The sequence below is a fragment of the Cyprinus carpio genome, chromosome A3 (assembly GCF_018340385.1).
Source record: "Cyprinus carpio isolate SPL01 chromosome A3, ASM1834038v1, whole genome shotgun sequence".
Classification (NCBI taxonomy): domain Eukaryota; kingdom Metazoa; phylum Chordata; class Actinopteri; order Cypriniformes; family Cyprinidae; genus Cyprinus; species Cyprinus carpio.
Window position 1 is genome coordinate 36,583,411 of NC_056574.1, and position 25,078 is coordinate 36,608,488.

Genomic DNA, 25,078 nt, shown 5'->3' on the forward strand with positions numbered 1-25,078 from the left:
ATAAAACGAATAGAAAACATGGAAGAAGAGAAGCAAGAGAAAGAAGTGTTTGTAAATTTGGGAGAAAAATTGTATGCTTTTAAAGAATGTACGGTGAAAATGTTTTATTGTTTCTTTAGAGAGGGAGTTTTTAAGAAACCTGTTGTTAATGTGTACTGGGTACAGAAATTTAAACATCTAAAATAAGTTGATATATGGAACAACATGAAAGGAATAATGATAGATGCAAGGCTGGAGAGCTTGGAGTTTTTTATTAGGCACAAAGCAATTTTTACTGACATTATATTGACAAAAATCGGAATGGAACTAATTGAAACATGTAAAGTGTGCAACGTAGAAGATGAAAGTTTTTTGCACTTGTTTTTAAATTGCAGAGAATTGGAAGATTTTAATGAAATGTGTAGGAGACTGATTGAAATGCTAAGAGGGGAACAAAAACAGGAAAACATAGAATGGGACAGAGTGGTTTTGTTGGGAATAGAAGAAAAGTGTAAAAACAAAAGGATGATTAATTTGATTGTGATGCTAATGAAAAGTGCAATATGGGAAAGAAAAGCAGAGGCAAAAAAACAAGGAAATGTAATGGATGTATGGAATGTTTTCAAAAAGAAGTTTGAGAAATATGTGGAATATTTACATTGTTATTTTAAGCAAGAAAACAAAATGCATGACTTTTACAAAGTTTTTAACTCAGATGTGTACAACATTTGTAATGAGTTCAATTAAGGAATGCCAGAACGAAAATGATTGAAAGTTTATTTTCCATATTTTTTTCACTTAATGTCTTAATATGGGAAAAACAAATGTATAGAGAGAGACTTGTTTCATTGGATGTACTTGTTTCAAGGAAATTATAAACAGTATTTTTTTCTATGTTTTTCTATGATAAAAAAAAAAAAAAAGGGCGCCCGATCTCGTCTGATCTCGGGAAGCTAAGCAGGGTCAGGCCTGGTTAGTACTTGGATAGGAGACCACCTGGGAATACCAGGTGCTGTAAGCTTTAGTTTTTTTCTTCACAACTGATCTAATACACTGCGAATTAGGGTGGCTGATCTTTAAATAGCCCACACTTTGCAGAAGCCTTCACTTACAGCCATACCACCCTGAGGGTGCTAAAGAGCTACAGAAAGTGAGTTGGCAGTAGAAGGAAGAGAGAGGCTCTTCCATTTTGTAGTTTAGTTTTATTTTATTCTATTTGTTTAGATTTTTTTTTTGAGTTTGTATTAGTTTTTCTATTTTTTTCTTTTACTTTTTTCTTTTTTCATATAACAAAAAGACGGATTTAATGGACAAAGGACACAGACTGGCAAAGGGACATGAGATGGGGAACAGAGAATCAGGATATGTTGCAGACATGATGGAAAGGAATATAAATGAAGGGAATGGTGAAAGCAGAAATGAAACATGGGCAAAGGTGGTTTCAAGGAGAAAACAAGATGGAAAAACAAATGGACAAGACAGGAAAGGAGATCTACAAACAACTGAAGGTACTGGAACTCATAAAGAAGTTGGAGAAAAAAGAAATGATTTATCTCAACGACAACAAATGATAAAGAAGTTAGAAGAAGATATTAAAGAATATAAAGTATAAAGAAGATATTAAGCTCTTTTCTCCCTTTATCTGATTTATACACCATTCCTTCTGCCATGTAAATATTAGTAAAAAGTGTATTAAAATCACCCATTATAAATACATTTTCCTCCTTTGAGATCAAAGTTCTTAAATTGTTGAAAAAATATTTTTTCTTTTTTTCCTCCCCTGGTGCATCTATATTATATAATATCGTCTTTCGTTCCCCACAGTTCATTTCCACCGCTAAACTTATACCCGCTATCATATATGACTTTTAACTTGTCCACACCCCCATCTCTTTTAGTTAAAATGGCTAGCCCACTTCCTCTTCCACTGTCATCCCCATTGTTATAAAAAACATCTCCATTCCACCTGCTTTTAAAATCCTCAATTTTTTCCAGTTTGTTTCTTGTAGTAAAATAACATTTGCTTCTTTACATAGCTCCTTCATCTTTTCAAATTTTTCCACATTCAATAATCCTCTTGCATTCCATGATATAATATTCAAAACCATAAAAATACATAAATAATAAAAAAAAACATAATTTTCCCCATTTTCAGTCTTCTTTTTCTTCTAGGTTTCTTATCGCATCAAATCTGTTTACACTTTTCCAAATAACCCTTATTTTTTTACATGCTTCTAAATTTGATGTTACCTTAAATGATCTTCTTCTCCCCATTTGTCCCAAGTTTTTGTCTCCCCTTTTATCTTCCGGTCCATGTCCATTGCTCTTCTCCATGTTTTGGCTTTTTTCTCCTCCATTATGCTCGTCCATTGCGTTTGTTTTTACTTCAATTGGTGTCCATATTCCTTGCTCCATACTTTCCTCCTCATCTGTTCTTTCTCCCTCGTTGCTCTCAGCTTGTACATTTCCATTCTCCCTCTCCTCTTCTACTGTTAATTCCTGCTGCTCCTCCGTTGCTTGCATTTCTTTCCTTTCCGTGGCCTCCTCTTGTACCTTTCCGCTCTCCTCTTGTTCCTCCTCTTCTTCTTCTTCCCATTCTCTGCTATTCATCCAGCATTCACATTTGTTTAAAGTTTTAAAACAGTCAGGGCACTTGACTGCTTTACAACCCCTTGCAAAGTGGCCTTGTTCCTCACATTTATAACACGCAAACTCTGGACAATACTTGAGGATATGCTTTGGACTCATGCACAATCGGCAGGTCTTCACCTGCTGACTGTGGATAATCCTAAAATACTGTGTTCCCTCTACTCCGTTTACAAGTTCATCACAAATGTCTTCTTTGTCCAAAGTTACCTCATATACTCCCACCTTCTCCGATATGGCTTTAATGATATCTTCCACTCCTCCATTTTGCAACTCTGTTATATCAATTGTTATGGTGGTCTCCTTTGCATATATTCTTTTTTTCTCCTTCATATTTTTTCCATTCTCTTCTTGTAATCCTTTCTCCGGTCCTTGATCATGTTGTCTGCCTGTTTCTCTTGCCGTTTCCAAGTCCGTTTCTTTATGTCTGTCCATTTTACTCATTTCCATTTTCTCCACCCGTGCAAAAACAAACAAATATAAACCTTTTCTCAGACAGCTCAAGGCTGCTGATTAGTCATAAAACTAAACAAAAATAACTATTATTTTTCCACTAAACATAAAAAAAAAAATAAAAAAAAGTTTTGGTGAGCCTCCCTCACCCACTGCAGCCAAATACTTCCTGTTTACCAGTGCCTCACTAGCGCCCTCAGGGTGGTATGGCCGTAAGCAAGGGTTGCTGCAAAGAGTGGGCTATTTAAGGATCAGCCACCCTAATTCGCAGGGTATTAGATCAGTATTGACGAAAAACTAAAGCTTACAGCACCTGGCATTCCCAGGCGGTCTCCCATCCAAGTACTAACCAGGCCCGAGCCACATAATACATATTTTAGGTTTTAGACATTTAAATACACATAAATACTAGTAAAACAATACATTTAGAGTTTGAAAAATACACGCATATGTCTATGGAAGCAACAATATCAATCCATTCAAATTTAATTTGCAGAGGTGCTTTATTCATTTCAGGTACACATAGAGTAAGTAACTATAAAGTTCACTCTATTCATCACCCAGTTCACCCGCCACTTATTACTTGTATTTCGGGAGAGATTGATGAATTCACGTGTTGTAAATCTGACTGACAGGACTCTCTGAAATGCAGCGCGAACAAACATGGTGGCGCCCATCTCACATTACAGATCACTATCAAGATCATTTAGAAAGGTTTTTAAATGACAAAACACTCATTTACACATATTTATGAATCGGAATATCAGATTGTTCATGACATGGTATGCAAGTTTGTGAATTATAAAAAAAAAAAAATGGAAAAACTAATTAAAAGCGATCCATCTGTCATACAGTGTTATTGTAGACGCGGTGTGTCACGTGACAAACCTGACGCGTCGTCATTGAAACAGTAAGGGGAACGTTCTAAAATAATGGTCGCCTTAAAAAAACTCACCGCTAGAATATTTTAAACTCACCACTGAAAAGGTTAAAGATCAGCCACCCAAATTGGCAGTGTATTAGATCAGTTGTGAAGAAAAAACTAAAGCTTACAGCACCTGGCATTCCCAAGCGTTCTCCCATCCAAGTACTAACCAGGCCCGACCCTGCTAAGATTCTGAGATCAGGCGCGCTCAGGGTGGTATGGCGGTTAACGAGGGCTGCTGCAAAGTGTGGGCTATTTAAAGATAAGCCACCCTAATTTGCAGTGTATTAGATCAGTATTGACGAAAAAGATTACAGCACCTGGTATTCCCAGGCGGTCTCCCATCCAAGTACTAACCAGGCCCGACCCTGCTTAGCTTCCGAGATCAGACGAGATCAGGCGCGCTCAGGGTGGTATGGCTGTAAGCAAGGGCTGCTGCAAAGTGTTGGCTATTTAAAGATCAGCCACACTAATTTGCAGTGTATTAGATCAGTTGTGAAGAAAAAACTAAAGCTTACAGCACCTGGTATTCCCAGGCGGTCTCCCATTCAAGTTCTAACCAGGCCCGACCCTGCTTAGCTTTCGAGATCAGACGAGATCGGGCGCGCTTTTTTTTCTTTTTCTTTTTTCTTATCAAAAAGAACAAGAATAATATTTACATAAAAGAAATTATTCAGTTTAACATCCTTACATCTTCAAACGTATATCACATTTCAACCAAGCATCTAGCACTTAGGCTTTAGAATCAATCCACATATGCATCATTCAAAATACACATAAAACAAAACAAAGATAACCCACAGAACCAGGACAAAACAATGAAATTTACCCAACTCATCATAAATCAATTTTTTTTTTCCTTTTTAAAATTTTATAGATAAGCCGTTTTTCCCTTCTATACTAATCCCTCCCTTCCACAAATGCTCTTTCAAATTCCTCCTTAGGCAAATATTTCCATATCAAATACACATTTTTCTTAAAGATCATTTTGAACATTGTCATTACATCCACTTTTTTCCCATCATAATATGCCATGTTCCTCCTTACCCATACTGCATATCCTCTTACTTAATACCATGTTCCATAAATTCAATTTACTATAGTTTTTATTCATATTTATCCCAAACAAGAACAGCTTTCTCCATTCCTCCCCTGTCACATCTTTCCCCGTTCCTTTTTTCACTAGCACTTTTGCAGCATGAAATGCCTCTGGCTTTTTGCATTCAAAAAAAATGTGCATCAATGTTTCTGGCTCTGTCTCACATACATCGCATTCTCGATTTACATTTCTGTTCATTTGATGGATCACCACCTTTGTATATATTCTGTTATGCCTTCTGTTAATCCAGGTTTTCACAGTTTCCATTGTATTTGACATTTAAGTTCCTCCAAATCATCTTTACATTTATTCCAGGGAATATTCTTGGCCAAACCGCCTCAGATGCAGGCGTTTTGATTTCCTTTTTCACCATCATCTTGTAAATTGTTTTCACATTTAACTGATGCAAAAAAAAAAAAAAAATTTTCATTTTTTATCCAAAACATACATTTCAGGAAACCCCCAATCTTCTTCTTTCATAGTCTCTCTCTCAATCCTTTGTGCCCACCCTTCTGGTAGGCTTGTTTTAATGTTTTCACATGCACAATTCACTTTAGATTTTTTTAATTTCATCATCCCATCCCACCACACAATCATATATAGCCCTATTTGGCAAAAAACCTTTAACATACTCATATACCATAAAATATTTTCTCTCTCCTCTTTATTTTTGGATTCAGAAATAATGGCTGGTTAAGCGCTTGATTTATATTATCACATTCATAGTTAACATCAACTAAAAACTCAGCCCAAGCACTAAACACTTCTCGGTAAAACACTGGCATTTTTTCAGTCATAGGTTTTTTAAAAGCCATAAACAATCCTTCCTTACCACATCCTCCCCCTTCATTTAGATACGTTTTCATATATCCCTTCCACCCATACTCTGCTTTGTCACATAAATACTTTTTATTGTTTTAACTCTTATTGCCTTCCTCTTAACCTCTAAGTCTATCAACCTCAGACCTCCCTCCTTATAATCTGCTATCAATGTTTTTGTTGAAATTTTGATTCCTTTACCTTCCCACACAAAAGATAATTTCATTCAATACCCAGTCTGGTATACTAATTGCTCCCATCACATAGTTGCATTTAGTAAGTATTAATGAATTAGCCACAACTACCTTTCCTCTTAATCTTAATTCTCTTTGCCTCCAGATTTTTTTTGTTTAAAACTCCAGTCCATGTGGCATCTCTAGCCTCCTTCACATTTACTCCTATACTCACTCCTAATATCTTTAAATGATCTTTCACTATTTTAAAGGGAACATCTAACCCTTCTATCTCCACTCCTCCTACACTCATTATTTCTGACTTGTCAGCATTTATCTTTGCACCTGAAGCTTTTCCGTATATTTTCATCTGCATTTTTATTCTCTTGACACTCTCTATATCCTTGATAGTAAAAGTTGTGTCATCTGCGTACTGGTGGATTACACTTACTCCCCCATACGGAATTGGAATAGCTCTTATTTCTTTATAATTTTTTTTTATCAGAGATGCTAGCGGTTCTGCTGTTATTGAATATAACAATGCAGATAGTGGGCACCCTTGTCTGACTGACCTTTCTAATGGAAAGGAGTCAGTTAATACCCCATTGATTTTGCATTGCATTGATCTAGCATTGTCATATATTAATTTTATCCATTTTCTTATTCTGTCTCCAAACCCATATCTCACCATTGTCTGCTCAATAAAACTGTGTTCCACCCTATCAAAGGCTTTATTCAAATCCACAGATAAAACCAATCCCCATTTCCCATCTTTTCCCATATTTTCAACAACGTCACTTATTGTACATATGGTATCCGCGATATCTCTCCCCACTATGCTGTACGCTTGGCTTGGCAACTCAATACTCCCTACTACCTTTTTAATTCTATTAGCTATAACTTTTGTAAAATTTTGGAATCTGAATTTAGCAGACTCAAAGGCCTATAATTTTCCAACTTCAATGGATTCCCTTTATTTTTATATAATATGGTTATTATTCCAAGCCCATAGATGTCAGCATTTCTTTTTTCTCCTCCATACCTTTATACACTTTTAGCAGTATTGGAGCTAAGGTCCCTATAAAGGTCTTGTAAAACTCATGGGGTTAAACCATCCGAGCTAGGGCTTTTATTCTTTTTTGTCTGGTTTATTGCATCCTTTATTTCTTCAATACTTATATCTCTTTCGCACATATTCTTCTCATCCTCGTCTACCTTCACATTCACAGTACTCAAGACTTCATTCACACACTCTTGTTTTACACCCTCCCTCTTAAATAACCCCTTTATAAAAATTATCCACTTCTTCTATTATCCCCACAAAATCATTTATTCATTTATCTCTTCTGCTTTTTATTTTCTAAATTGAGGAAAAACTTTGTACTTCTCTCTCCCTCCAAAGCATACTGAGCTCTACTTATTATTATTCCCTTGCTTTTTTCCTTTTCATACTCTTCTAATTCTGTTTTTAGCCTCAAAAAGCCCTCTTCACCATACTCAGGATTATTTTCTATTTTTTTGGCTTCTTCTTTTAATGCATTTTCCAATGCTTCTACTTTACTCCTCCTCATAAAATCTCTCTGTTTTGAGTATCTTATGCTTCTTTTTTTAATTTTCCTTTCATTTCATCCCACCACTCACATACATTTTCCTCATATACTGGGTTCTGCATTTCATACTTTATACATTTTACAATGCTTTCCTTATATGCCTCCTCCCCCCTTCTCCCCTGTAACACCCATCTTAACTGTCATCACAGCATGATCACTTAAACCAAAAAAACTATATTTCACATTTATAACATTTTAACATTTCTCTTTTCATCAAACATAAATCTATCCGTCTCTGATTCAAGTTACCCATCACCATTTGTCTTCTCGAAAATTCTCTCTTATATGGATTCTCTTCCCTCCACACATCAACTATATCATCATTCCGCATCCACTCTATTAAGATCTTTCTTGACCCATCAGTTTTAAAATTGGCACTACTTGAAGCGTCCAGTCTCGTACACCATATGTTAAAGTCCCCAACCACTATACACTTTCCTTTAATGAAATGAAGACACTATGTAAAGACTTCTCTTCTGTCAACCTCTACATTCAGTGCATAAATGTTTATAAGCCTAAACAATTCATTGCAAAACATAAATTCAAGCCCTAACAATCTCCCACTTCCATCTTTATAAATCTGTTTCACATTTTGCACACTTTCTTTTTTTATCAAAATAGCCACTTCACAGGCATTTATATTCCTGTGACTTGCGTAAATTTCTCCCTCCCATTTCTTTTTTATATTAGCCATTATGTCCCCTTTCCAGTGCGTCTCTTGTAAGCATAGGACATCAGCTTTTAACAGTCTCATCACCCTCTCAAACTTATTTAGGTCTCTTAACCCATTACTGTTTAGATTTGCAATGTGCAAAACACCCCACATAATGATTAACACATTTTTTTATAGTATTTATACCCATTCAAATTAATTTGAGCTCTTACTTTCTGCCTTGTGTTCCCTCCTCTTTTCTTTTTTCTTTTATTCAGCATTTTCCCCTCACTCATGTCCATGTCTTCCTCTGCGTTTGTCACAGGATTCTCTAGCCCTTCTTTCTCCTTTCCTCCCCCCTCGTCTTTCTTCATTCTTCCCCCCAATGATTTTCTTCTTTACCTTTGGCATTATCACCTTCATCTTCATTATTTTTAACCTTCTTCCCGTCTCCATCTTCACACTCCAGATCTTTAGGATCCATCTCTTTACCTGGTGTACTTTCTTTCTTCTTTCTCTCTTTCATCCGCTGCCCTAAGCCTACCTCCCCTTGGCTCTTCTCACTTCCAATGTCTTCCCATGTCGTCGCTGTCTCTTCCTTTCCCCAGGTGATTTGACTCCTCTCCTTCTGCATTTACACTCTCTTCCTCTTCGCTGTCTTCCACCTTGTATAGATCCGACGTTTCCTCCTCGCTGTTCGCCTCTTCCATCACTGCCAGCATTTCACACACGCAGAGTCCTGGCCGCATTCCACACACGTCACAATTCGCCTCCTTGCACTCTCTTGCATAGTGTCCTTGTTTGTCGCATCTAAAACACCTAAAGCTCGGGCATTCCCTCACAACATGCCCCGGTTGTATACACAGACGGCAAACCTTGACTTGTCGATCGTGTATAACCCTAAAGTGTTCAGTCCCGCTGAGCGTTTCAAACTTTGTTGAGTAAGGCAGCGATTTGACGACATTGTTGAACTTAACTTTTAAAAACCTTGTTCCATCCGCAATGTCAGTTTCTGGCCACATTCTCCTCTTTATTTTAGACGCCGCTGTTACTCCCTAATCAATATTTATCAATATTTCTTCATCTTGAATGTTCATTGGCAGTTCTAGAAAAGAAATGACCATCTCCATGCAATCCACTTCTTTTACCATCACACAACTTTTTTAATCTTTAAACCATCCAGAATTTTCTCTTTTGCTCTCACATGCTCCATTGCTAATTCATACTCTTTTGGAGATTTATATCTACAACCAATAACTCCTCGCTTCTTTCATGCTCTTCAACAGTTCCATCATCGTGATTCTGTCCTCCCCTTCCATCTCCACCAGCACCGTCAGCTCTTTATCATAACTGCGCTCGTCACCTCTCACGTCCCACATGTTTCGATCTCTTTCCTTCTCCAGTTGTCCAGCCATTTCTCCTTCTTTGCTGCTAGAAGTGTTTATTAAACGACCCCAGACTTCACGCACTCCTTTGCAACAATTGTTTCAAACAATGTGAAAAAATTGAATCCCCAACTCCAAGCAAACACACTCCTTCTTCCTCCTTGCTTCTCTTGCTGTACCACTTCCTGTTACCACTAGGAGCTCAATGTGGTATGGCCGTAAGCAGTGGCTGCTGCAAAGTGTGGGCTATTTAAAGAAAAGCCACCCTAATTCGCAGTGTATTAGATCAGTTGTGAAGAAAAAAACTAAAGCTTACAGCACCTGGTATTCCCAGGTGGTCTCCCATCCAAGTACTTACCAGGCCCGATCCTGCTTAGCTTCAGAGATCAGATGAGATTGGGCACGCTCAGGTTGGTATGGCCATAAGCGAGTGTGGGCTATTTAAAGAAAAGAAATTGCAGTCATTACAAAACAATTTTTCTTAGACGTACAGTTACATTCATCTCATAAAATCGCCATTAAAAGTTGTTTAAAAAGCACCCATAAGTTTAGAATACAATCTCTGTTTCTGGCTACATTTCTTCTTTTTCATATTGCTTTTTTTCGCCAAGATTAAAAACAAATTCACAAGTTTCTTATTTTCTTTGTTCTCTGTCATTCCCAGCATAAAAATCTCTTCCAGTTAGTAACCTCGTCATTTTCTCTTAATTCTTTGACAATTTCTTTCAGTTCATTAAAAAATGGGTTAAGCTTTTCACATAATAAAAACAAATGTAAAATGCCTTCATCTTCTTTTTTACAGACTTTACATTGGGCATTTGTTTCCTTCTGCATTATAAACAATCTCATTTCTGTATAGATCACATTTTGTCTGATAAAATAGTCGAAACATTCTAAATCTACATCCAACCATTTCCATGTTCTATTCTTCCAAATGTCTTTTTCTTCAATTTCATTAAATGCCTTAACCAGATCTGATTGGCAACTCACATTTTAAAAACACCATCATTGTATTTTCTCTTTCTCCCTTCTTTTTAATCTTATCTAGCCATTGCCTTGGGATTGCTTTCTTGACATCTTCATACAGTTTTTTTTAAAACCATCACATTTAAATCCTCCTCCTCCTCCTCCATCGCATCTTTAATCACTTGGAGTGGTAAAAATCCCTCTTTCAACAACCACAAAACATCTCTCACTTTTACGATCCCCACTTGTAGCCACTTCTTAAAATAGATATCTTGCTCGTGTATCTTTATTTTGTCATTTAAAAACAGAGGCTGATTTAAAATCGCTTCCCTCACCTCCGGATTAAATCCACCTCTGTTTAAAAAAAGCTTCCAAGCATTTAGAACCTCTTTATAAAACTGTGGTATCCCCTCCATCATCCAATTTCATCCATAAAATGTTTTCCCCAAGGTTAAAATTCCCACATTTATTTAAATAAAAATCCATCAATTTCTTCCATTCATCTTTATTCTTATCATCCAAATATTTCCTTACTACTTTTACCCTCATGCTTTTCATCTTCTGTTCCACATCAACTAAACCCATCCCTCCCTCTTCTGGTTTTCCTATCAGCGTATTGTACGCTATCCTTGGAGGCTTTTTTCCCATAAAAATTCTAAAATACTCTTTTTTTATTCTCTTAAAAACCCAGTTTGGCAATGACATCACATGTAACTTGTACCACATTTTTGATAACATTAACATGTTTACAATTAAAATTTTCCCTTTCAAACTTAAAAACCTGTTTCTCCAAAAAATCAGTCTCCTTTCCATCCCTCCCAGTGTCTCATCCCACATATTATCAACAGCTTCCTTCTCATTCTTTGCTAAAACTGCTCCTAAAATCATAATTTCTTGTACCTCTATGAACATAACAACCCCCTTTAAAACCTCTGTCCTTCCAAACTTCATATATACCATTTTTTCTTCATTTATTTTTGCACCTGATCCCTCACAATAGCATTTCATTTTTTCCATTACTTCTTTCACACTTTCTATATTTTCAACAACAATTGTCATATCATCAGCATATTGGAATATTTTAGTTAGTTCCTCTTTTTCTTCTAGTTTTATTCCCTTTATTTTTTTCTCGCTGTTTATTAAAAGCCCTAATAGTTCAGCCACCAAAGAATATAACTGCGCTGACAGTGGACACCCTTGTCTTATAGACCTTAAAACTTAAAAAGATTGCGTTAAAAAAAGTTACATTTTACTTTTGTTAAAATATCGCTGTATAAAACTGAGATCCATTTTATAAAATTCTCTCCAAAACCAGATTGTTTTAAAACCGCCAATAAAAACCCATGCTCCACTCTGTCAAAAAGCCTTCTCGAAATCCATGCTTATTATGTATGCCCCCTTTCCTTTTTCTTTTATGTACCCCACTATATCTCTTATACTACTCGTGATATCTGCTATGTCCCTCCCCTTTACTCCATAGGCCTGGTTAGTCTCTATTATGTTTGGCATGACATATTTTAATCTGTTCGCTAAAACCTTGGCTAAAATTTTAAAATCTTTTTTTAACATTGTAATGGGTCAAAATTCCTCAGTTCCGCTTTGTCTCCTTTTTTCTTGTAGATTATTTTCATTAAGCCTAAGCCCATTCTTGGGTGTACTCTTTCTTTTTTAAAAATCTCTTCATAGACTTCTTTTAAAATCGGGCTTACTTTTTCTTTAAAAACCTTATAAAACTCACATCCAATACCATCTATTCCTGGGCTTTTCTTCACACTTAACTGATTTATTGCTTGTGTAATTTCCTCAGTTGTTATTTCCTTATCACAATCCTTTTTATCCCCTTCACCGATTTTTCTTGTTATCTTTTGTAACAAAATTTTCCTTTTTTCCTCATCCCCTTCCTCTGATCTAAAAAGTTCCTCATAAAATGTGCTTATTTCCTTTAAAATCCCATCCGTGCTTAAAACAGCTTGTCCTTCCCTATTCCTAAGTTCTTTAATTATTTCCGCCCTCCCCTGCTTTTCTCAAGGTTAAAAAAGAATCTACTACATTTCCCCCCTTCTACTGTATATTTAGCTTTACTTCTTAACATCGCCCCTTTATATTTCCTTTCTTCTGTTTTCCTCAACTTTTCCTCCACTTCAATTACTCTTTGCACATTTTTATTTAACTCCTCTCTTAACGTCTTTCTTATTTCTTGTTCCTTTGTTCTTTTCACCTTTTGTAACAATTTACAGTAATTCATTACATATTTCTTTGTCATATTTCATGTTTTCCCACCATTGCCTTTTATCTTCTATATACATCAAGTCTTTTTTCCCCTCATCTAATTTATTTTCTATCTCTTTTTTAAAACTCTCTTCCTTTAAAACTTAAGTGTTTAAAATCCATACCCCTGGTCCCCTCATTTCCTTTTTAAAATCCATTCTCATTTGCACCATTTTGTGATCACTTAAAGTTGTTTCTTTATAAAACACTCCATCAATAAAACATTCCAAATTCCTAGTACTTAAAAAGTAGTCTATTCTAGTTCGACACATAAGATTCCCTAACAACTGTCTTCTTGTAAATTCCCTCTTTTTCCCATTTCTTTCTCTCCACACATCAATCATGTTTTTCTCCTCCATCAATGACATTAACTCCTTTCTTCCCCCATTCAAATTAAAAACCATTCCGTTAGCCATATCCATTTTACTAAAAACAGTGTTAAAATCCCCTGCAATTATTACCCTCTTCCATTTTTCCATTAACTCAGCTATTACATTAAAATATTTTTTCTTTTCTGTTTCTTCATTTGGACCATGTACGTTTACTAAAATAAAATCATCTTCATCCATCTTAATTTCTACAGCCATGCATTTTCCTTTTGTGTCATTATACATTTGCTTTGACCTGATACCTCTATCTTTTCTTATTAATATCGCAACTCCTCCTCCCATTTTCCCTCCACATTATTAAAAAATAATTCCCCTTCCCATCTTTTTTTAAAATTCTCCATTACACTCTCTTTCCAGTTTGTTTCTTGCAATAAAATCACATCTTCATCCCTGCACAGTTCCTTGACTTTTTCAAATTTCACACCATTCATTAACCCTCTTGCATTAAAAGTAGCAATCTTCAACACAATTAAAAAAGATAAAAAGACAAACTTTAGCATCATAATTTCGTTATACCATTTCCTCCCCCTCCTTTGCACTTCTTCCACAGTCCTGTTTCACCTCATTACTTTGTTTCCACATTTTATTTTAGCTTTCTCTAAATTGGGTATTACCATGACTTTTCTTCTTCTTTTATTGGATGTACCTGCAGTGCCGTCTCCGCCCATGTTTTCATTGTCTTTGTCCTTCCTGTCCTTCTCACCTATCCGTTCTTTCAATTCTGGCTCTTCTGTTTCTGCTTGTCAAACCTCGTTTAACTCCATCTGGACCTCCATTTCCACAATGTCCTGTGTTAGCTTAGTCTTTTCAATCTCATTGTCGTTGTCCGTGCTTTCGTTGTCCTCTCTTTGCATTGCTCCGGTGTCCTCCCTTTGCTCCTCCTCATTGTCTGTCTCATGCATCTGCCCGCTCCCCCTCTCTTCTCCATTTTGCTGGTCTCCATACCCGCACTCGCATTTGTCCAATACACACTTGCAGTCCAGACACCTCACCACCTTACAGTCCCTCGTGAAGTGGCCTGTTTCCTCGCATTTAAAACATCTAAAATCGGGACAGTCCTTCATCACATGATCAGGGCTCATACACAAACTGAAGGTTCTCACCTGCCTGCTATGTATCACCCTATAGTATTGTGGACCGTCTTCCATTTCAATTCGAGTACTGTAGGGCAAGGAGACCACTTCTTTGGGAACTGTACCTTAAGGAACCTCATTCCATTTTCTATGTTGGTACCGGTGTAGAATCTTCTTCTTATCTGAGAGACAGGAGTTACCCCCCATCACTCCAGCTTCTGTAGAATCTCTGCGTCATCCAGGTAAGCGGGCAGATGCATGAAAGAGACAACAAATTCTCTGTTATTTAATTTTTTTAATTTCACATAGTTTTCCTTTAATCATCAATCCTTCGTTCAGATTTTCAATATCTTCCTTTTCTAACGTAATTTTGTATTCCTTCATCATTTTGGGTCTTACAGCTAATATTTTTGTCACATCCAACTTATATTTCAGCACTTGTATTATGTCTTCTGCTTTTCCTTTTTGCACTTCTGCCAAATCCACTACTACTGTTGCTTCTTTGGTGTAGTTTTTTTTATATCTCCTTTCAGGGCCATCGTTTTCTCGTTGAGTTTTTTTCCAGTCCGATTGCCTTTTTTCCTGCCGTGTTCCTCGTGCCAAGTCCATGTCTGTTGCCATAGTTCCATCCATTTAAAAAAAAAAAAAAAAGAAAAGAACAAAAAAGAACAAAAAAAAAAACAAATGATCCATCCCAAACAGCTATGCTGTTAGGAGGACAAGTAACAAAAATTGAAACAAAAACAATTATTAAGACTCAAATAAACAGAAATAACACAAACAATTTTGGGTGAACCTTCTTCACCCTTCTATAGCCACCTCACTTCCTGCTGCTCGCTAACTCCCTCTAGCGTGCTCAGGGTGGTATGGCCGTAAGCGATGGCTGCTGCAAAGTGTGGGCTATTTAAAGAAAATCCACCCTAATTTGCAATGTATTAGATCAGTTGTGAAGAAAAAACTAAAGCTTACAGCACCTGGTATTCCCAGGCGGTCTCCCATTCATGTACTAACAAGGCCCGGCCCTGCTTAGCTTCCGAGATCAGACGAGATCGGGTGCGCTTTTTTTAATTTATTTTTTTATTAAAAAACATTTTTTACAAAACATTCCAATTCATTACAACATTCCAGGGAAATCAACTTTAAAATTCCTTAAAACATTTTGTACATTGCCAGTACATTTGTACATTTTATAAAAGAACATCCATTTTCCTTTCCATTTTACAATACACATATAACATTTGCAAATATTCTTCTGTTCTCTTTTTAAAATATTTCCATATGTCTATTTTACAGTCTTTACTTCTCACTATGTTTCTTCTTTTCCATATCACATACTTCCCCATAGATATACACAGATTAATCACCTCCTTATTAGTACACTTCTCATTCAGTCCCATTATTAACAACTCATTCCAGTTTGGAATATCTTCTTTTTCTCTTAGCTGATTTATCAAACTCTTTAAAATCTTTAAAAAAAATCTTCCATCTTTCATCACAATATAAAAACAAATGTAAAAATCCTTCATCTTTTTTACATACTTTGCACAGTGCATTTTGTGTCAACCCAATTTTACATAGTTTCATCTGGAAAAAACAACCTTATGCCATTTTTACATCTAAAATCTCCACTTAAAATTCCTCCATATGTTCTTTTCATTTAGTCCGGGAAAATTATCAATCCAAAACTCATTTACTTTTGGTTTTTTGAGAACAGATTCCTTGAAACACCTATAAAACATCTTCACAGTACAAGAGTTAAAAGCATTTTTCTTCTTCCCAACTTTAAAAGACACTTCCACTTTATCTTCCTCTTTCTCCCCACTCTCTATTATTTCAATCCACTCTTTTGGTATTGCTTTCTTTACAACATCATACTATTTCTTTAAAGTACTAACATTAAAATCCTTTTTTGCTTCTTCCAAAGCGTCGATGACAAACTGCAGAGGATGAAACCAATTTTTATACTCATATAAAACATCTCTAACCCTTTTAATATCCACATCCAACCACTTTTTAAAAAACACATCTTTGCCCTCTATAGCAATCTTTGCATTTAAAAACAAAAGTTGATTCAAAATCGTTTCTCTTCCTTGTGGCTTAAAATCAATATGTGGTAAGAAATCCTTCCATGCATCTAAAACCTCTTTATAAAAATCTGGAATTCCTTTTATCATTCCTTTTTTAACTCTCATCCATAAAATGTCATCGCCCATTCCCAAATTTGAACATTTGTTTAAAAAATGTTTCATTATTACTTTCCATTCCTCCTCCTTTTCTCCATTTAGATATTTCTTTACAGTTCTCACTCTCATACTCTTCTTCCTCTGTTCAACATCCATTAACCCCAACCCTCCTTCTTCTTGAGAACCAATCAATGTCTTGTGTGCAATTCTGGGAGGCTTATTACTCCATAAAAATTCCAACACAATACTCTTCACTCTCTTTTCTACCCACACTGGCATTGCAGTAACAGATAAATTGTACCACATCTTAGAGAGCATTAGACTATTCGCAATTATAACTCTTCCTTTCAACTCCAGATCTCTCAGTTTCCAAAAAAACAATCTTCTTTTCATTTCACCCACAATCTCCTCCCATCTTTTATCTCTTGAGCTTTTTTCATCTTTCCCCAAATTTACTCCTAGAATCTTAATTTTTTTCTTTTCGTTAAAAGCAATGCAAGCTGGTAATACTGGCGCTTCTCCAAATCTCATAAAAGCATTTTTTTTCCACATTTATCTTTATACCTGTCACTTTACAAAATTTCTGCATAAGTTCCATTACTATTTTAATGCTCTCTACTTCTTCTATTATCAAGGTGGTATCATCAGCATACTGAAAAATCTTTTGTCCTTCCCATCCATTTTCAATATTTATACGTTTCATTCTTTGGTCTTTATTTAATCTTCATTCCTAGAGGCTCTGCCACCAAGGAATACAACTGAGCTGACAGTGGACAGCCCTGTCTTATGTATCTAGTTATCTTAAAAGCATCAGTCAAAAAACCATTACATTTAATAAAACTCATTGCATCTTTATATAAGATCTTAATCCATTTTCTAAAATTCTCTCCAAAACCAAAACATTTTAAAATCGCAAATAAAAACTCATGCTCCACCCTGTCAAAAGCTTTTTCAAAATCCATGCTTATTACATACCCACTCCTCTTTTCTTCATTCATATAACTTATAACATCCCTTATGTTGCTAACTGTATCCGATCTCTCCGATATCTCTCCACTTAACTCCATGATTTGATAAAATGATCTTAGGCAACACTTTTCAGTCTGTTTGCTAAAATTTTCAAATCTGCATTTAGCATAGTGATTGGTCTATAATTTTTTTAAATCTTCTCTATCCCCTTTTCTCTTGAATATTATTTTCACTAGACCCATTCCCATTGTTTGATTAATCTCTCCCTTTTCAAAAATCTCATCATACACTTTAGGATTTTCATTAATTTATCCTTAAAAGCTTTATAAAATTCATTTGTTATTCCATCTATACCTGGACTTTTATTCCCCTTTAATTGATTAAAGGCTTCTTCTATCTCTTCTATTTTTATCTTCTCATCACACTTTTCTTTTTCTTGTTTATTAACTGCAACCATCACCTTCTCCAATATAAAGTATTTTTCCCCATCATCTATTCCTTGCACCTTAAACAGTTCTTCATAAAAATCTTTTACCTCCTTTAATATTTCTTTTGTTTCTTTTACTTTCCTTCCATCTTTGCATTTTATTTCTTTTATCGTTTCTGCCTTTTTCCTACTTCTTTCTAGATTGAAAAAGAACTTTGTACATTTTTCTCCCTCCACAGTATATTTTGCCTTACTTCTTATCATTACACCTCTATATTTTTCCTCCTCTATTTTGCTTAAATCTTCTTCCAACAAAACAACCTTCTGCACATTAACTTCCTCTTTACTTAATATTATCCTCATTTAATCCTTTTCTGATTTTCCTTTCTTTTTGTTTCTTAACTTGTTGTTGAAGTTTACAATACTTTAAAAATAATAAATATTTAAAAATAATAATTCATTTTTCTTCCTCTTCCTCCGCTATATTTCTTAAAACATCACATTTCCCTCTATATGCAGCTTTTTCTTTCATTTTTTCTTTTCTCTTTCTAGCACATTCAATATTTGGTTTTACCTTCAGTGGACTTCTTTTTTGCATACGACTAATTTCTCTGTCTCTTTTGTATCCTTCAGTCTTTTATTTCTCAGTCTCTTTCTCATCTTCTGCTTGTTCCCACTCCCATTGTTCTTTATTACACTCCAGTTCTCTGTCCTCTAACGAAGTGTCCTTTGTGTCCATGCTTCTTCCAGCATTTGTTCTTCTTTTTCTCCTTGTGTTCCATTTTTCTCCTGTTCCCTTTCAACCTCTGCCTGCTCAACATCAGAATTGTTCAACTCTTCTTCTTCCACTTCTTTATGCATTTGTCTGCTTTCCTCCTCGGTTCCAGCCTCTGTGTTTGGTTCCTCATTTCCCATCCAACATTCACATTTCACAAGAACTTTGTGGCAATCTGGGCATCTCACTGCATCACAGTCGTGCAAAGTGGCCTTGCTCCTCACATTGGTAGCATTTGAAGTCTGGACAGTCCCTTAGGATGTGTCCCGGATTCAAACATAACCGACAAGTCTTCACCTGTCGGTCATGTATTATCTGAAAAAACTGTGTTCCGTCTCAAAAGAGGGCGCCTCCCTGTCCTGCATGCGCATTAATAATTTCCGCACAAACACTTGAATATGAATAATAATTCACATTTTGCATATGCATTACAACGTAAATTATTTTTTACATGCAATTATCCAAAATAAAACCAAACAAGATTTGTAATTGAAGATAAAACAAATAAGAATAAATGCTGCGCGTGCACTCAGCATCACTCGCGGCACTCAAATCTTGCACACAGACAAATTTACACACCTGCATTTAAATGCGGCTGCAATTTTATTTTTTTACTAAAATTATATGAAAGCAAGTAAAGAAGGCTCCCTTTAAAATCACTGAAGTTGTCAATTAATGAAGCTCTTATTTACATTGTGTGTATTTTGTTGATTATAATGAGAGAACTTGAGTTTAAACATGAGAACGTTTTATTAATCCGTCCATTCTTAAGACTTTCAATGATTTAGCTAAATCATGCAGGTTTACTTTATTCGTTTCTTGTTTTAATTAGGCCTAAATAATGGGAACGAAATTATACAGTGCCTCACGTTTTACTAAAATAAAGAAAATAATTTATAAAACACGCAACAATTTCTTAATCAGTGTACAGACAAATATATTTTCCCAAGAAGTTGTCTGTCAAAATAAAGGACAGGTAACGAATAACAAAAATGCATGTTGTTTTATTAAAGGAATTTTAAGATATCAATTAAAATATAGGCCTAATATATGAGAATATTGACATTTTGCAAATAAATCCATGTAGCCTAGCTCACTAAAATAGGCTACCACTTTTAATGCTGTGATGCAAAGTAAACCACAATTTATTTTAAATAATTAAAACACATAATTCATAATTCATTTTCTATTTGCGAAAATGTGCTTTGATGCGCTTGTTTGAAAACTTGTGATTAAAGCGCCACTCAGCGGTCAAAAGCTGCAAATGCACTTTGCAGACGCCGCGGCGGCGGTACGAGCGGCGGTAGAAGCAACGTTTTGGATGTCCACCTACTGTATGTGTATTTCCCAAATCTAAAATAGCCTATAAAACATGTTCAAAGACAGATATTTTACTGATGTCTGGACTCTGTTTGGGATTTAGAAAAACATAAAGAGATGGTTCAATATATTGGTTATGAATAGGCTACATTCTGTGAGAATTAAAAAATTATCTAAAAAATATTGTTTAGATGAAACAAAATAAAAATTAACGCAACAGTTTGCATCTCTTTTTTTTTAGTTAAGGCAACTTCCTCTGAAATTAAGTTATAATAACTAATAAACTATATTGCGCCATACAGTAGTCAACATTTGAAGTAGATCAAAACCTTTCTTCAAAGTTGTCCTAAAACCAAAATGACGAGTCCTATCTAAACCTGTTCTGCAAGTTTGAAACCCTCATAAGACACTCTCCATATGAAAGACCAAGAGATTCACACATTTATATCAACCCCCACAAACTATACAGAACTACCCCCCAACCCCCTCCAGCTGAACTGAATTCGGTCTGTTTTTTGGCTCTAAGGAACGATGTGTTGTCATGTTACTGGGTTGAAACATTCCTGCACTCACAGCAGCCCTACTCTTTTTATTCATTATTTTCTTGCAGCCCATATTATTATTTTCACATGCATTATGCATTTTATTTATTCACAGGCTATATGGTTGAAATAATATTTTAGTTCAAAACTTTAAGTTCCATTGTAAAAAAAAAAATGCTTTATTGGCTAACGTATCATAGACCTTCAGTTGTTATGCTTTAAAATCCCATGCCATTTGTAATTTCACAGTATTTTCACCTCCTAAATCACTAACCTTTAAAGTCACAATTCTATAATGGTCAAATTAGGCAGATGGTATTTTTTTAATGACATTATTATCATTATTATTATTATTATTATTTTAGAATAATTGTAGCCTACATAAATAGGTGAAGCAAAACAAATATGACAAATATTTGGATCGTCCCTTATTTTTTCCCTTATTTTCTTAAAGAATAAACACTTATTTTCTACAAGAATAAACATAACATATCATTAATTCATAGAAATAAATTAAGCAATTAAAACCTTTTTTTAAACTTGAACTTCGATACTATTAAACTGACTTTAAAATCTCAAGGAGTTTATAAGTTAAAACGGGTAAATTGTCACAGTGCATGTTAAATAGCCCCCTCTTTTATGAATTTATTACTGGTTACAAAGAAGTCCTTTACATCATCTCCCCCATTTTTACAGCACATTTCAATATATATTTTCATTATTGCTTTTTTTATATAATTATTTTATTGAATTTTCACTGTAATACAAAAACAACAAGACATCGCTCAAACGTAAAAAACAAAAAAAAACAAAACAAAAACACACACACATATCTCAGATTATTAAATAAAACAGGACTATCCCATATATAACAGATTACGGAAAGAGAGAAAAAAATAAATTAATAGGACAGAAAAGTTAAATGCCTAAACCGTTACACAATTACAATATTCCTTGTAGTATAATAGGGTGAAGATGAGGATCCATATAGTCCAGATATGGAGTCCAGACTTTATAAAACAGGCCTGTTTTTTGATGTAATACATAGGTAAGACGCTCCAGGGGAATCAGCTCAAAAATTATCTTATGCCAACCTTTAAGTGATGGAGATTTATCACTAATCCAATTAAGTAAAATATTTTTTCTGGCAGCAAAGGAGAGAATATTATACAATTTCTTGTTGGCAGACGAAACTATGCATTTATTAGGTATACCCAATAACAATGACACTGGGTCAAAATCCAACTGCATATTAAAAATCTTTCCCATTTCCCCCAGCACCAAAAACCAATACCTTTGCAGTCTGTTACATGACCACAAACAATGTGTTAAAGTACCTACTTCAGTTTTACATTTTAAACACATAGGCCATAGAGAGGGGTTAAAAAAATTCCTGCGGTTAGGAGAAATATAGAGTCGATGTATGATTTTAAATTGTATTTCTCTTGTACGTGCACAAATCGATATTCTCTTAGCATAAGACCAAATGTCATCCCATGTTTCATCATCAATATTAGTAGCTAACTCTTCCTCCCATTTAGTTTTAATTCTCTGTGTATCAACAGAAGAAATTGAACACACAGCACCATAAAATCTACCCAAAGACATCTTTCCGGATGATAAAAATAATAACCTCTCAATAGAAGATATCTTACAATTTCTAACAAGTGTTGTGTTATTAGTAATATAATGTCTCAATTGGAGGAATCGAAAAGAAATTGTCTTTGAACAACTGGTACTTCTGAGTTAACTCCACAAATGATGTTAATCTATTGTCTGAGAACATATCCCCAAGCCTAATAAATCCCAAATTACACCAACGTTTAAAACCATCATCCAAAATTCCTGGGGTGAAATCAGGATTGTTTAATATTACGAATAGTTAAATCTGCTGGCCTGGCAATCATGTCCAAAAACACTTTAGTAACAAAGTCAGATGGATGAGCTGGGGGATAAATCATATTTAGTATGAGAATAGTTTTACCTTGCCACACACCTTCAATAATAACATAGCGACCGTTCCTATCTTTAATACAGTTTAAAACTTCGAATGGTAAATTACGTTTAATGAGAATAGCAACACCTCTACTTCTAGATGTAAAAGATGAAAAATATATCTGCCCAAAAAAACACTGTTGTAATTTTAAATGTTCTACGTCACTCAAATGAGTCTCTTGTAAAAGAGCAATTTCGATATCCCCTTTTTAAAAAAGTAAGTATCTTTCTTCGTTTTATAAAATTGGGGTAAAGAAAGAAGTCAATTTAGATCTACCCTCAAGCCTACAAACAGATCTCCATGCTTTCAGAGTATTAACTATAATTGGATTATCATATATCTCTTTTATGTTTTGAAAGCTCTTAACAAAAAGAAGAGCTCTTAAAGGAAATTGTGAAAAGGAAGATTCAATATCTAACCAGGTAGAGGAAGAATCATTCCTAACCCACTCTGCGATGTATTTCAGGTGGGAACTTAACTGATACATCTTAATATTTGGAAAATCCAGCCCCCCCATAGAACTTGGCAGATAAAGTACTGATAATTTTAATCTAGATTTGCGTTTACTCCATATAAAAGAAGTCATCCAGCTATTCAGGCCCTTTAATGCCCTGTTTGAAAACAGTATAGGAACCATTCGAATAGGCTATAACAATTTGGGTAACACAATCATCTTTACAAGTGCTATCCGGCACAGCAAAGATATTGGCAAGGAATTCCAACGTTCCAAATCCTGACGTATTTTCTCAAATAAGGGAACAAAATTAGATTCATACATAAGCTTCAACGATGTAGAGATCGACCAATTAAAAGGAAAATAGGGCACAATGTTAGGTTTAGAAATAAGAGTACCTAAAGGCATAGCTTCAGATTTAGTTAAATTAACTTTATAACCAGAAAAGTAACTGTACCAGTTAATCAACTCAATTACAGCGGGAACTGACTTCTCAGGCTCAGATAAAAAAAAGCAATAAATCATCAGCATACAGTGCAATCTTATGATGTATATGTCCTATCTGTAAACCTGAAATAGCTGTTGCAGATCTGATTGCTTCAGCTAAAGGCTCTATAGCCAGCGCAAATAAAAGCGGTGACAGGGGGCAACCCTGCCTGGTGCCTCTATAAATAGGAAAATAATCTGATCTAAAGCCACTTGTCACTACAGCAGAACATGGGTCTGTATACAGCACTCTGATCCACTGCACAAAATTTTCACCTAGGCCAAATTTATCCAAAACAAAAAAAAGATAGGACCATTCAATCCGATCAAGCGCCTTCTCCGCATCCAAAGACAGTACTAGCCCATCTATGGATTTCACTTTAAAGGAGTAAATAACATTTAAAAGGCATCTAATATTATCAGATGAATTCCTACCCTGTATAAACCCTGTTTGATCAATCCCAATTATCATAGACAGAATTTTTTCAAGACGCATTGCTAAAATTTTAGAAAGCAATTTCCGGTCAACATTCAGTAATGAGATTGGCCTGTAAGAAGAACATATGTCAGGACTTTTACCTTTCTTTAATATAAGCGAGATATAAGCTTCTCCAAGGGTCTTTGGTAGTTCTTTAACCACAAACAAATAATTAAACATATTAAGCAATGGGTCTACTAGCAACTCTTGAAACTCCACAAAACCCATCTGGCCCTGGTGATTTACCATTCTTTAGAGCATTAATAGCATTAATAATCTCATGTCTAGTAATAGGGCCATTGAGAAATTATTTTTGTGTAACTGAAATAGTTGGAAGATTAAACTCAGAAAAAAAGTCAACCATTTGTTTGAGATGATCACCTGTTTTCTCAGAAGAATATAGATTTATATAAAAATACTTAAATGTATTATTAATATTCTTTTTATCATGGAATATATTATAATCTGAATCAACAATTGTAGCAATATACTGAGATGCTGCACGTTGTTTGGCAATATATGCTAGAAATTTCCCAGGCTTGTCTCCGTGCTCATAAAAGGTTTGTTTTGAGTATCGTATTTTCTTCTCTGCATCCACAGTGAGAAGACAATCTAAAGCTGCTCTAACTGCTTGTAATTCTTTCAATAAATCTGCTGAAGGAGATCTATTATACATTTTTTCTTTAACCAATAACTGAGATTCCAAGGCCTTTTGATTCGCCATTCTTTGACGTTTTTTGGAGGAAGTATATGAAATACAGTAGGTGGCCATCCAAAACGTTACTTCTACCGCCACCGCGGCGTCTGTAAGGTGCATTTGCAGCTTTTGACCGCTGAGTGGCGCTTTAATCACAAGTTATCAAACAAGCGCATCAAAGCACATTTTCGAAAATAGACGTCAGCCTTGCCTCGCTGATGTGTTACATTTGACGGCTGCAGTCAGGGAAAATGAAAGAAAAACACTGCAGTTAAAATATTTAATATTCACAGATGAAAGTTTGGTACTTATGA

General features: G+C 35.2%; 2 non-coding genes across 2 annotated transcripts; both read right to left on the reverse strand.

Annotated features, from left to right (window-relative positions):
- Nucleotides 1-4,311: 4,311 nt before the first annotated feature.
- LOC122139176 lies at nucleotides 4,312-4,430 on the reverse strand. The gene has a single exon (XR_006156048.1). It is a non-coding gene; the product is annotated as a 5S ribosomal RNA (ribosomal RNA).
- A 5,620-nt stretch (nucleotides 4,431-10,050) lies between these two features.
- On the reverse strand, nucleotides 10,051-10,169 carry LOC122139080. The gene has a single exon (XR_006155983.1). It is a non-coding gene; the product is annotated as a 5S ribosomal RNA (ribosomal RNA).
- Between the last annotated feature and the right edge of the window lie 14,909 nt (nucleotides 10,170-25,078).